This window comes from Balaenoptera acutorostrata, chromosome 1 (assembly GCF_949987535.1).
Source record: "Balaenoptera acutorostrata chromosome 1, mBalAcu1.1, whole genome shotgun sequence".
NCBI lineage: Eukaryota > Metazoa > Chordata > Mammalia > Artiodactyla > Balaenopteridae > Balaenoptera > Balaenoptera acutorostrata.
The window spans coordinates 18,516,589-18,530,055 of NC_080064.1; the positions used below are offsets into that span (position 1 = coordinate 18,516,589).

A 13,467-nucleotide genomic window follows, 5' to 3' on the forward strand; every position below is an offset into this window, starting at 1 on the left:
CCGCGATGAAGAGTGGCCCCCGCTTGCCACAGCTAGAGAAAGCCCTCGCACAGAAACGAAGACCCAACACAGCCATAAATAAATAAATAAAAATAAAACAAATACTTTAAAAAAAAAAAAAAAAGGGTTCCTTCTGTCGCAGAGAACAGACTTGTGTTTGCCAAGGGGAGAGGTGAAGGAGGGATGGCCTGGGAGTTTGGGATTAGCAGATGCAAACAGTTATATATACAATGGATAAACAACAAGGTCCTACTGTATAGCACAGAGAACTATTCAGTATCTTCTGATAAACCATAATGGAAAAGAATATGAAAAAGAATATGTGTGTGTAACTCTCTCTCTCTCTCTCTCTCTCTCTATATATATATATATAGATACGTATAACTGAATCACTTTGCTATACAGCAGAAATTGACACAACACCGTAAATCGACTATACTTGAGTAAGATAAATTTTTAAGAAAGGGGGTCCTTCTGTGAGGTGGCAGAATCCTGGCTCCTTTGATCTTTGATGTCCGAGAGAAGATGAAATTATATGTACTAACTACATGTTAACTGTGAAAAATAAAATACAATATTTTAATGAGCAAACCGAGTTACACTTCAAATATTTAATGAAATGACCAAAAATGCACAGAAAACCCTGGGGCTTTTCATTTCTAACTACTGATTTATTTACAGAAAGTGCAGACAACGGAGAAACTCGTTAAACCACACCTGGGGAACGCAACAGTGAGCACAGTCAGACGATGTGACACTACAGAATAGGCCACTGGTTTGTTTTCCTGTGGACTACAAAAAACGAAACCAAAAATGATGGAGGGGGAATCTTAGGAGCCTGAAAACACCCATCAACAAATGGACTTTACTTGAATCCTGCTTTTTAAAAAATAAACTGTAAAAGAAGTTAGGATAATTATGAGACAACTGGAAATTTGAAAACTGGATAGTTGATGATTTAGGGATTATTATTAATGTTTCAGGGTACGAGAATGGCATCCCATTTTAGTTATGTAAGCAAAAAAAGAAGTCCTTACTGTTTAGAGCTATGTATTGAAATATTTAAGACTGAAACAATATGATGTTTGGGATTTGCTTCAAAACAAGATAAGAGTTGGGGAAGCAGGTTGGGATGGGCACGGGGCAGCACTGGGTTATGAGCAAATGGAGGTTCATCATTTTGTTCTGTTTTCTGTGAATATACCAAATTCTCCATAAGAAAAAATGAGGGCTAGTAGATGAAAACATAAAATTGGCAAAATAAGTTGTTGAAGCTGGGTGAGTCTACTTTTGTGTGTTTGAAAATTTCTACAACGGGAAGTTAATGAAAGAAGACAGGGGGTTCCTATGTTCAGAAAAGTTGAGGACCACTGCACTGTTACCTGAAACCCCTTGACACCTTAGTATATGAGCGGGCCCCTTTCAATGGACAGCTGTCTGGGCACAGCTTTTGATAAGAGGAATGGGATGGGAGAGAGTGGGGTTTGGAGAAGCCGGCCTGAGAGAGGCAAAGGAGGGCAAGGGCCAGGCGGGAGGGTCCTTGAGGGGCAGACAGGAAGGGCTTAAGGCTGACCTGCTGGCTAAAGGAAGTTGCACAAGCTCTGCTGCCTAATTCCAAAGAGGGCATGTAGCAGAAAGAGCACAGGATGTAGAGAGAGGAGACTGGGGTTCTATTCTGGACCCAATACCAAGACCCTGAGCAAGTCTGCAATCTCTCGTCTCTGGGCCCCAGGGTCCACATCTGCAAAATGGGAATGATAGTCAGTGCCGTTCCAGCCACCTCCCACTGGGAATAGAATCAATAAGGACTGGCTAAGTTTGTAGCCCTTGCAAACGTGAGCTGTCCTGTTCACATCATGCTCAAAGTTTGCTTTTGCTCACCCACCTGCCCAATTAGCAGATCCAAAGAAAGCAGGGAGCCCCACAGGGCCCTTTGTGGGTGGCCAGCAAGGAGGGGCAAGGGTGGGACTGGGAAGTATTTGCTAGCATCCCTCCTCCAGGCAATCCCAGCTCAGCTCTACTCCCTGAACAAGCATCTCCCCTGGAACCTCAAATCTGCAAGCCTGCCCCTCTCCACCCAGTGGGGTAGAGGGAGGGGCTGGGGCAAGGTCTCCAACAGAGTCACTGGCACACAGTAGGGGCTCGTCCACACATACTGAGTGTCCGGCTGTACCTTGCCCGGCCGTGAAGGTGCTGGGAAGAGAGGGAGGTCAGGCTGGGCCCTGCCCTCAAGGTGCTCACAGCCCAGTGGGGAAGACAGAACATAGACAAGGATGTGCTTGCCAAGGGCTGAGGAGGCCTGGGTGAGGCTGGAGCAGAAGAGAAGCCTGTGGGGGGCACAGACCAGGAGCACCCACCCCACCCTGGGATGAAGGGATGCTTCACCAGAGCCTTGAAAAATGAGGAGACACTGGTGGAGCAAAGTAGGACGGGGAAGGTGACTCTAAGAGGGGAGAGGCGCCTCGGTGAAGTCCCCGGGTAGGAGTGTCAGCACGTTTGGGGAGCAGCCTGGAGCTCATGGGGCAGGCACCTACCAGGGCCGGTGAGGAAGTGGTGAGCAGTGAGGCCTCAGGCTAAGCAGGGCCCCGAATGACCCTCTGGGAGTCCACGCTCCTAATGAGAGGCGAGGGGATGCTTTTGTATCACTGCCACATGCCAGGCTTCTTCTAAGCACCTGACAGACTTGCATTATTTCACCAAATCCTGTCCACAACCCCAGGAGGTTTTACAGATGAGGAACCTCAGGCCCAGGGTATGGCATCTCTCCAGCTCACATAGCTGATAAGTGGTGGAACCTAGACTCCAGCCCAGGGTGTCAGGCTCCAGAATCCATGTTTTTAACCCAAACCTCTAGGTTTTATCCCACAGGTGATGAGGAGCTCCTGCAGGGTTCTGAACAAGAGAGGAGTGATTCAATGAATTCTCATGGTAGATGGGACTTCCCCAGCGGTCCAGTGGTTAGGACTCCACGTTTCTGCTGCAGGGGGCACAAGTTTGATCCCTGGTCAGGGAGCTAAGATCCTGCCAGCCGTGTGGCGTGGCCAAAAAAAAATTCTTGTGGTAGAAAGACTGACTCTGGGGCTCATCTGCAGACCCAGGCCAAGTGGGAGAAAGGGGGTGCAGCCCTAAACCCCAGGCTCGACTGGGTGACGGAGAGCACAGCCCAGCCCAGCTCAAAGCAGATGGCCAACAGGAGACACTCGGATTCCAAGCTCCCAGGCTGATCTGATTACATGAATCCAACCGCCACCCCACTTGCTAAGTGCTCGTTTTATTTTTGTTACCTTGTTTATTCCTGTGAGGTAGTTAATATCTTCCCCATTTTACAGATGAGAAAACCGAGGCTGGGGGAGGCGAGGCAACTGGCTCAGGGACATGTCAGTAGCTCTAGGAAGTGTAGAGCCCTCTGCCTCCAGAGCCTTCTCTCACTATCACACCTCTCTGAGCCCCACTTATCTCTGTAAGGATCACTGTGAAGATTAAATTAGGTCATATTTTTTTCTAACGGTGGAAGTCAGGCATCTTCAGAAGCAATGCAGAAACACTTTGGGGGAAGGGAGGGGAGGCACTGAATTTTAGGCTTGCCTCTGCCATTAGGCCCTCTGTATCCCTCTGAGCAAGTTCCTTCCTCCGTCTGTGCCTCCGTTTCCCCACTTATACAATTTAGAGCTGACAGACATGACCCTTCCAGGTCAAAGCTCCGGGACTCAGAGGCGGGGTTAATCATATCCTGCAAAACTGCCCCAACTTCAGCCACCAGCAGGAGCAAAAGTCTCCAAATGGTTTTCATCTGGATAAGCCCCCAGCCCCAGCCCCCAAGAGTCCAGGCTGGGACAGTTAGGAGGAGCTACACTGCAAGGCCTGGAGCAGGACCTGGGGCCAGCCCCAGGTCTGCCCCGGCCCCTGGTACGACCTTGAGCAGTCTCCTTCCCTCCCTGGGCCGACTCCCTGTCTGGAACGAGGGGTTGGGCGGTGACGTGGAAGGCTCCTGCCAGCTCTGACATTTATTATTTCAGGATCCCTCAGTCTCTCGCTGTTTTCCTTCCTGCGCTGCTGGAGCCTGTGGCGGGCTGTGCGCCCCTTCAGTTGGGCCCCTGAAGCCGTCTCCCCAGCCCGGGAACCCGGCCAGCCCTGCCAGCTCAGCCTCAGCAGCTGCCCCTTGCAGCATGGTGGGAAGCGGGGAGGAAGAGGGGTTGCAGGAAAGGAGCCGCACCCTCTGTGTGTGCTGAGGCCTCCACAAACCCCAAGTTTCCTGGCTGGGATTTTCCTCGGGAGACTGCTCGGCGGTGATGAGCTAAGAGACCAAGAACTCTGCAGGAGGATCGCTGAAGATTCCCATCTGACCCCTGGGCCCAAGCCCTGAATTCCACCCTACCCTGGGGAGAACCAGCCTGCCCTCCTGGACACAGCAGCAGAGGGCCCCACGCTGCCCATCCTCTGGGTTCCCTTGTTGGCCTGGATGAATCCCTCCCTGCCCCAACTCGATAGTCATCATGAATCCCTTAAACCAGGGGTCCCCAATCCCCCGGGTCACAGACCGGTACCGCACAGCAGGAGGTGAGCGGCGGGAGAGCCAGCGAAGCTTCATCTGCCACTCCCCGCTCCCCATCGCTCCCCATCACCCGCATTACCGCCTGAACCATCCCCCGCCCCCCCTGTCCGTGGAAAAACTGCCTTCCACAAAACCGGTCCCTGGTGCCAAACAGGTTGGGGAGCGCTGCCTTAAACCCCAGTCCTCCCCAACTCTGCAGTTTCCTCAACGTGCCACACTGTTTCCAGCCGCTAGACCTCTGCCAGGAAAGCCTTTTTCCCATTCTGCCTAGTAAACACTCCATCTTTCCCTTCTCAGCTTACAGGGCACCCCCTCCCCATCACGACAAAACTGACTTTATGCCACCCTGTGCCCACTACAGCCTTCTATCAGAGCATTCGTGGCCCTTATTTACCACGTCTGAATCTCTATGGCGCTGAAAATGCTAAAAGGGCAAGGATTGGCTCATTTGCCTTTATAGCCACGGCACCCAGCACAGGGCCTGGCACATGAGTAGCAGTAAACGTTTGTGGAATGAATGAGTGAGTAAATGAATGAATAGATACTAGCAAGGCCTTGTGGGAACACAGAAAAGGCAGCAAGGGTTAAGAATTCAGGACATCACACTGTTCTGAGGTCCAAATTCTAGTTCCAGTACTCTTAGTTGTGTGACCTAGGGCAAGTGACTTAGTTTCTCTGAGCCTCCATTTTCGCACCTGTCAAATGGGATAATAATAGCACTTACCTCATGAGACTGAATGTGATTGGGCATTTAAGTACCTAACCCAGTGCCAGGTATACAGGTAGGGCTGCATGATACCCATCTTGCCCAGCAGACATCTCTGTATTCCCAGGCCCTGCGACACATCCCCAGGCTGCCAGGGGAATCAGCTGGGGTGCTTAAAAAAATAAGGGTTCCAGAGCCTCACTTCAGACCTGTTAAGTCAGAGTCCCTGAGTAGGAAGAAGAGGAGTGAGAGGTAAGGCACACAAGTGTGCTTTGAACTGCCCAGGTCCAAATCCTGGCTCTGCCACTTACTGCTAGCAGAGTTGCCCAATTTATCAAAAATAAATACAGGACATGCAGTTATATTTGAATTTCAGATAATCAGTGAATAATTTTTAGTATAAGCATGTCCCATACCTTGCACGCACATCCTGTATGTTCTTTGGCAATCCTGTTTACTGGGTTATTTTATCTCTCTGTGCCTTTGATGGGGATTACATGAGTTAAAATGTATATGGGAAATGCTTACAACACTGCCTAGTGTGTTTGCTATTCCTATTTTTATTGCTTTAAAAGCAATCCAGACGATATGGAAGAAACTTGAAAACATTATGCTAACTGAAAGAAGCCAGACACAAAAGTCCACATATTGTAGGTTTCCACTGACATGAAATGTCCAGAATAGGCAAATCCATAGAGACTGAAAGTTGCCAGAGGCTGGGGAAGTGACAGCGGGGAGTGACTTCTAATGAGCACAGTATTTCTTTTTGGGCTGATGGAAATGTTCTAGAATTAGTGGTAATGACTGCACAATACTGTGAATAAAGACTGCCGAACTGTACACTTTAAAATGGTTTAAATGGTACATTTTATGTAATATGAATTTTATCTCTATTTAAAAAAATCTACCTAAAAGCAACCCAGGGGATTGTAACGTGTAGCCAGGACTGAGAATGGGGTAGGCTCTCAACGAATGTTTGATGAAGAAATGAATGGATGGGAGAGAGGAGAGAGCAAAGGGCAGAGCAGAGGGGAGAACCTGCTTTATCCAGACCTAGGCTCAGCTATTCATTCCCGGACACCCACAAGGTACACAGATTTCTCTTTTTGCTCTGGTGCCAGGACTGCACAATTTTAGTGCTTACTCACAGTAATTACCTCATCCCTGTTGCAATTATCCTCCCCTTTTCTCTGTGGTTCCTAATGTATTTAACCATCCTATATGCAGGTGTACTTGTGTTTTTAGTAAAAGAGAATTAAATAAAATTAAGTATCTGTTATGCGCCAGGTAGATGCTAGATGCTTTATATGTAATCCCCTCAAACAACCCCATAAGATAGTTATTATCACCCTGATTTGCAGATGGGGAAACCGAGGTTCAGAAAATTCAAGTCATGTGCCCGAGGTCACACAACCAATAGGAATTCAAACCCAGGTCTGCCTGACTTCACTTACGGGACAGTCTCCACAGATCTCAGCCACACCCCTCTATGCTGTGGCTGTCAATCATCTTTTTTTTTAATTAATTAATTAATTTATTTATTTATTTATTTTTGGCTGTGTTGGGTCTTCGTTTCTGTGCGCAGGCTTTCTCTAGTTGCGGCGAGTGGGGGCTACTCTTCATCGCGGTGTGCGGGCTTCTCATTGTCGTGGCTTCTCTCGTTGTGGAGCACAGGCTCTAGACGCGCAGGCTCAGTAGCTGTGGCTCACGGGCTTAGTTGCTCCGTGGCATGTGGGATCTTCCCAGACCAGGGCTCGAACCCGTGTCCCCTGCATTGGCAGGCAGATTCTTAACCACTGCGCCACCAGGGAAGCCCTGTCAATCATCTTTTCATGGGCATGAGTCTTTCTTCCCAGATGGGGACCTTGTCTTGTCATCTCCATCCCCTCAGAACCTACCATCTCGCCTTCGTAAACAGCAGGTGTTCAATAAATAGTGTTTAATGAATAACTAACCTTAAGGGGGCATGCAATAGCTCACCACAGTAGTTTTCACTCTGACTGCTCATCAGTTGCCCAGGAACCTTCTAACTGTTCCCTTGCCCAGGCCTCACCCTTGGGAGATTCTGATTTGTAGGTCTGCGTGGAGCCAACAGCATCTGAAGTTCTTAAAAGCTCGGTCAAGGTCAAAACCCAGCCCAGTTAGAAAACCTTTAGCAGCTGTTCCCAGCTCAGCCTCCTGTACCCTTCACAGTGAGGCCCACTCTCTGACCCCAGTGATGCCCACTCACAAAGTTCCCAGGACAAAGGGGGCCCAGGGCCCTGCCCTAGACTCTGGGGATCTCATTGTGCCTCCGTGGGCTTCACTGCCTCATGTACTCTGGGCCCATCAAAGGGACTTTCTAGCAGAGATGTCTGAGGACTATACTACCAAATTGCTTTTGAGGAAAGCATTTTCCTTCTGCTCTGACCTAAACCTCCAGTTTCTGTCCCCAAATATGCCTGTGTCACCTCGGTGGCCAGAACAGCTGAATACCAGGCAAGGAAGTTGGGCTCAAAGACGGCCATTTGGGGAGGTGAGGAGCCTTTGTGAGACTGGGCTTGAGGCTGACGCTCCAGGAGAACCCTGTGTCCTTGTGCAGAGGCAGCCTGGAATGGGAAGAGGCTAGGCTCAGATGGAGCTGGGTTCTAAGTCTGGCCTGGAAAACCCTCTTGGCCCAGGTCCCTGGCCACCATCCCATGTCTCTACTTCCCTTCTCAGGAAAAATTCTCATCTGCCTCCTCCTCAAATCCAGTCCAGGCCAGTGTGGAGGGGAAAATAGCACTAAATCTGTTTTTTTTTTCCCCCCTAAATCAGTTCTCAAGGTCATCAATGACCTCCATGTTGCTGACGTCAGGGGTCGTGTCTCTGTCATTTTCTTATGTGACCTCTGGACACCTAGGCAGCATCCGACAAAGCTGAGCGTGGTTCCCTCATCGAAACATTCCTCCCCTGGCTTCCGAGGCACGGACCTCTCTTGATTTCCTTCCTTCCTCATCGGCAGCTCCTTCTCAGTCTCCTTCATTAACTACTCTTCCCATCCTAATCTCTCAATCCTGAGCTCCCCAGAGCTTGGGCCCAGGTCCTCTTCATTCCTTTCCTTGGGTGATTTTATCCACTCCCACTTCTTTAAAACCAGCTAATGTACTATACGCACTATGTGGTTCCTGGACCACGTGCATGAGCAACTCTTGGGGGTGCTGGTTAAGATGCAGATTCCCAGACACCCTCCTGCAGGCTGGTGAACCTGCCAAGGACATTTGTCATTTTTTAAAATTAATTAATTAAATTAATTATTATTAATTAAATAACAATTAATTTATAATTAATTATAAATCATTTATTTATCTTTGGCTGCATTGGGTCTTCGTTGTTGAGCGTGGGCTTTTCTCTAGTTGCGGTGAGTAGGGGCTACTCTTCGTTGCGGTGCGTGGGCTTCTCATTGCAGTGGCTTTTCTTGTTGCGGAGTACGGCCTCTAGGCGTGCGGGCTTCAGTAGTTGTGGCTTGCAGGCTCTAGAGCACAGACTCAGTAGTTGTGGCGCACGGGCTTAGTTGCTCCACAGCATGTAGGATCTTCCCGGACCGGAGCTTGAACCCGTGTCCCCTGCATTGACAGGCAGGTTCTTAACCACTGTGCCACCATGGAAGTCCCGGACACTTGTCATTTTTGCCAGACTGGTATCTGAACCTCTCTCCTACATCTGGGAAACTACTTGCTGCACAAGTCTCAGCAGAGCTTGCCTCCTACAAAAGCTGATGAGACCAAATTCATGCTTTTCCAGACTCCTTTGCAGCTAGGGTACAGGTAAGTATCAGCTAGCCTTGGCCAATCAGAGGCACTCACTACAAACTTTGAATCAGGAGCAGAGAGAGTGGAAGATCATTCTTATACTGATGGCAACAGCAGTGAAGGTGCCCAGTCCCCAGGGGACAGTGGTGGTATATGCTGTGGCATTTAGTGCGAGGCAGTAGTGTCCTCGCCAGACCGGCTCAGTGGAGTGATTTTGGCTGAGATCCCCCCTGCTGCCTCGCCCCAGTTCTCTAGCTTCCCAGAAATCCTGTGAACTACTGAATATTCCCTTTCAGGGAACTCCTCTTCTGTCTAAATCGGCTCAGGTTGGTTTCTGTTACTTGCAATAAGAAGCCTAAGTAAGAAACAGCTACTGAATTGGACTCTCTGGGAATGATGCCAGGTGATTCTTACACAGATCCAAGTTTGAAACCCACTATCTCAAGGCTGACAACTCTCAAATGTGTATCTCCAGCCCACCCACTCCTTTGACCTCCAAACTCATATATCTAAATGTCTTCTTGATTTCTCCCCTTGTATGTCTCAAAGACCTGTAAGATGTAAAAACAGAATTCTTGACTCTCCTCCAAACCTGTTCCTCTCCCAGATTTCCCCTTCCTAGGAAGGGGCAATGGCATTCTTCCATTAGGAATTTGGGAACCATTCTTGACCACTCCCCACATGCACCCCATCAACAAATCTTGATGCTACTACTTATAAAATACTTCTAGAATCTGTCCACTTCTCCACCAACCACGGCCCTATCCACAGCACCATCGTCTCTTCCATGGACAACTGCCAACAGCCTCCTTGGGTCCTCTCCTGCCCCCTCCAATCTCATCTCCACACAGCAGCTTATATGACTGTCCTAAAATATAAATTGGATCATGTTGCTTGCCTGCAAAATAAATAAAATCCAAACTTGCCACCAGGGCCTACAAACTTGAATATGATCTGGCTCCAGCCTACCTTCCCAAACTCATCTGTTGTCACTCTTCCATTTGCCATCGCTGTTTCTGCTCCTCTGGCCTCCTTTCAGTGTCACAAATACTTTAGGTTCTTTACTGACTCAGGGCCTTTGCCTAAGATGTTCCCTCCAACTGGAGCACCCTCACACCATTATTCTCTATTAATGCTCCTTCTCAGGTTTCTTCTTTTCTTTATTTGTTACTCCCATCGATATTTTCCGAGCTCCTACTATGGTGCTGTGGTAAATACTAGGGATAAAATGGTGAGATAGGTTATTTTCTCATGGAAGTCAAAATCTAGTCAGAAATCAGATCTTAACAAAGTAATTATGCAAATAAATGTAAAATTTATCTAGGAGGTGTGCTGCAAAGGAGACACACACAGTGCTATTAGGGAGAACTGAGCTATAGAATAAATGTGGAAAGACAAGTTCAGAGGCCAGTGCAGTGTTCCAGGGGAGAGGTGACGATGGGGACTAGGGTAGCGATGTAGAGAAGTAGAGGGACGGCAGAGATGTTTAGAAGGTAACACTGATGACCCTTGGTGATGAAGGGAGCATGTGGAGCTTCTGGCTTGCTTACCAGAAGAGAGGGAGGGACCAGTCTCTGAGAAGGGAACACCAGAATGGCCAGCCTCGGGGGGGGGGGAAGTCATGAATGTGGCTTTGACGTGTCCAAATGAAACAGCTGAGTGAGCAGTTGGACATGAGGGTCTGGGCTAAAGGTACAAATGTGTGAGTCACCTGAAGATGGAAGAGGACTGAACCCATGGGTGTGGATGAGATTGCCTGGGGAGAGAGGCTAGCATGCCAAGAGATGAGGACCCAGGACCAAACCTCAAGGCAAGCCTGGACAGGGAGAATGAGCCTTCATGACATTTATTACACGTGCAATTACTGACTTGTTTGTTTACCTGTTTACTGCCTGTCTTCCCCAGAAGACTGTAAGCTCAGTAGAGCAGGGACTGCATCTCTTTAACAAGCAATGTGTCTACCCAGTGCCTAATACAGGGCCTGGCATGGAGCAGTTCCCATGCATGATGCTGGCCACTGTGTCCCTCGGCAGGGCCGGCCTCATCCATTCCTTACATAACATGGTCTCCACTGGTCTCCACTGTCCAGCAAAAAGCCCAAATGCCTAAATGACATTCAAGGCCCTCCAAGTCATGCTGTACCCCCGAGCTCTCCAATCCATCTTTTTTTTTTTTTTTTTTCCAATCCATCTTTTTAATTCCACTACACCTGAGCTTTCCAAACTGGGGTTCCTTTACACCTGGATAACCAGAGGCACAAAACAGGATGAACACAGTGCCTCTCCCTGGAGCCTAGATTGTGCCAAATGAAGAGAAATGGCCATGGACACATGGGGGTGCGGGTGGGGACTTTCCAGGCCCTGCTCCTCTTCTCCGAGAAGTGTCCCCTCCCACAATGTAGGTCTCTGTGGCCATGTTTCCCTGCCTGAGTCAATCCCTCCGTGACCTCTGCTGATGAAACCAGGGGTGGGGACCCAGCTTCTGGAACCAATCCAGAAGCTAGGCTGGGCCATCAACCTCTCTGCCAGGAACCTGGACGCAAGACTGGCTTGGTTGCCTTTAGATGCTGGACCAGTGAGGTCACGTGAATGTGGGGGCTGAAGATGCCTGACTTCCCCAGAAGACTGTGTGATGCCCTTTGGGGCCTGTGTGATGACAAGTGAGCAAAAGCACTGTTTAGCTGTGCAGAAAGAAACAAGAGGCAAGAGACAGCGGGAATGAGGAAGCAGCTGCCTTTGTTCCTGATGACTTCCCAGATTCAAATGAGGCCCTGGTGAGGCCCGGGTGAGGTCTACTTTGACTTATACTGTTCTTCAGTCCCATGAGGCACCTCTAGATCCTTAAAACAAATTTCCCTTCAACATAAGCTTTAGAGGGTTTCTGTTTCTTGCAGGCAAAAAAATCTCTAAGACTACATAATTTTTATTATTTTTTGCAAAATAAAAATGTTATTATTTTGGTAAAACAAACATCAACACATGATGAAGCACAATGGAAAATTCACAAGAATATTAAGAATTAAGAATGAAATCCTTTCTAAAATAAGATTCGAAAACACTGGAGTCACAAAGGAAAAGATAAATTTGACTCCAATGAAACTTAAAACTATGCATTATAAGACATGATACCGACTTAGGCAAACATTCCTCTTAACCACCACCCCTTTATTGATAATACATTTTCTCTGAGGACAGATATTGGGAAGCATGCACACTTCCATAGCACTTACCTCTGGGGAGAGTACAGGAATCGTGAGACATGGTCAGAGGTGACTTTAGTCTTTTCTGTTATATTTTTTAAATTTTTAATTAAAAATTAGTATGTCTTTTGTTCAATTAAAACTTCATTAAATCTCAAAATATATATATAAAACACAAGCCTTTGAAGATCCCCTGTTTGTGGTGGACTGCTTCATCCAAGACCCACTGGGAGATTTAAGTTCACTAGTAGTTTGAGACACATGACATAGTATGAATTCTCAGCACTGTCACAGTGGCTTACTTGGTTCCTGAATATGCTTTCTTCCCATCTGTCTCCAAATTCACTCACTTGTCCTCTCCACTTAATGGAGTTCTTCCATCCTTCAAGACCCATCTGGAAGTGTCACCTCCTCCAGGAAGCTCTCCCTGACTGCACCAGTCCTCACTGCTCTCTCTCTCTCCCTCGCTCCACTGGCCTCTTATGGCACTAACCATACCTTCTCTGTGTACTCTGGACAGACTCCTGGGGTTCCACTTACCTCGCTAAGACAGGCTACTTCTCCCCAACCAGCCAGCAAAGCTAAGCAGCATCTTTATGTTCTTGGTGCCTAGCAGAGAAATGCCATGGAGAACTGACATAGCACAGGCCTTAAAGTCAGACAAAGCCACTATGTGGCACAAGGCAACTGCCTTAACTTCCCCTGGGCCCATTTTCACCTGTGTTACTGTGAATATCAATGAGATGAATGGATGTAAAGGGCCCAGGACAGGAAGACGACGGTTGACAGAATGATTATCTGTCTTAATACTCCCTCACATTTGAGCAGCTTTTAATTAAAAACAAAAAACATTTAACAACCCAGAGAGGTAAGCAAGGAAGGTGAAATAGGGGTGAAATTTTAAGGGTGAAAATAACTAAGGTTCAGAGAAATTACATAGGGACTTTAGAAGGAAAGAGAATAGGACCAGGGGTTAGAACATTTGGGTAGAAAATGCCAGTTCTTCCACTATCCAGCTGTGGGAGCTTAGATAAGTCTGTAGCACTCTCTGGACATCAGTTTCCCCGTCTTAAATGAGAGAGTTCCTAGGTGATCTCTATCTTAAAGGGTCCCTCAGCACTGACATTCTAGCTTCCTGTAACCTGCCCAGGGTCCTTCCTAGCAGGACTGCAAAAAAAGACCGCAAGTCCCAGGACAGAGTCCCTAGTTACTCCCAGGAAACCAGCTGGGACTGGAACAC

The 13,467-nt window shown here is 48.0% G+C and overlaps 1 protein-coding gene across 6 annotated transcripts in view; it reads right to left on the reverse strand.

Annotated features, from left to right (window-relative positions):
- Positions 1-12,786, reverse strand: part of ASAP3 (ArfGAP with SH3 domain, ankyrin repeat and PH domain 3) — a 44,938-nt gene extending 32,152 nt beyond the window's left edge. For all 6 annotated transcript variants that reach the window (XM_007175101.2, XM_057546578.1, XM_057546569.1 and 3 more), the window contains exon 1: positions 12,768-12,786. The gene's annotated coding sequence lies outside the window, so the exon portion shown is untranslated. The remainder of the gene's footprint in view (positions 1-12,767) is intronic.
- Between the last annotated feature and the right edge of the window lie 681 nt (positions 12,787-13,467).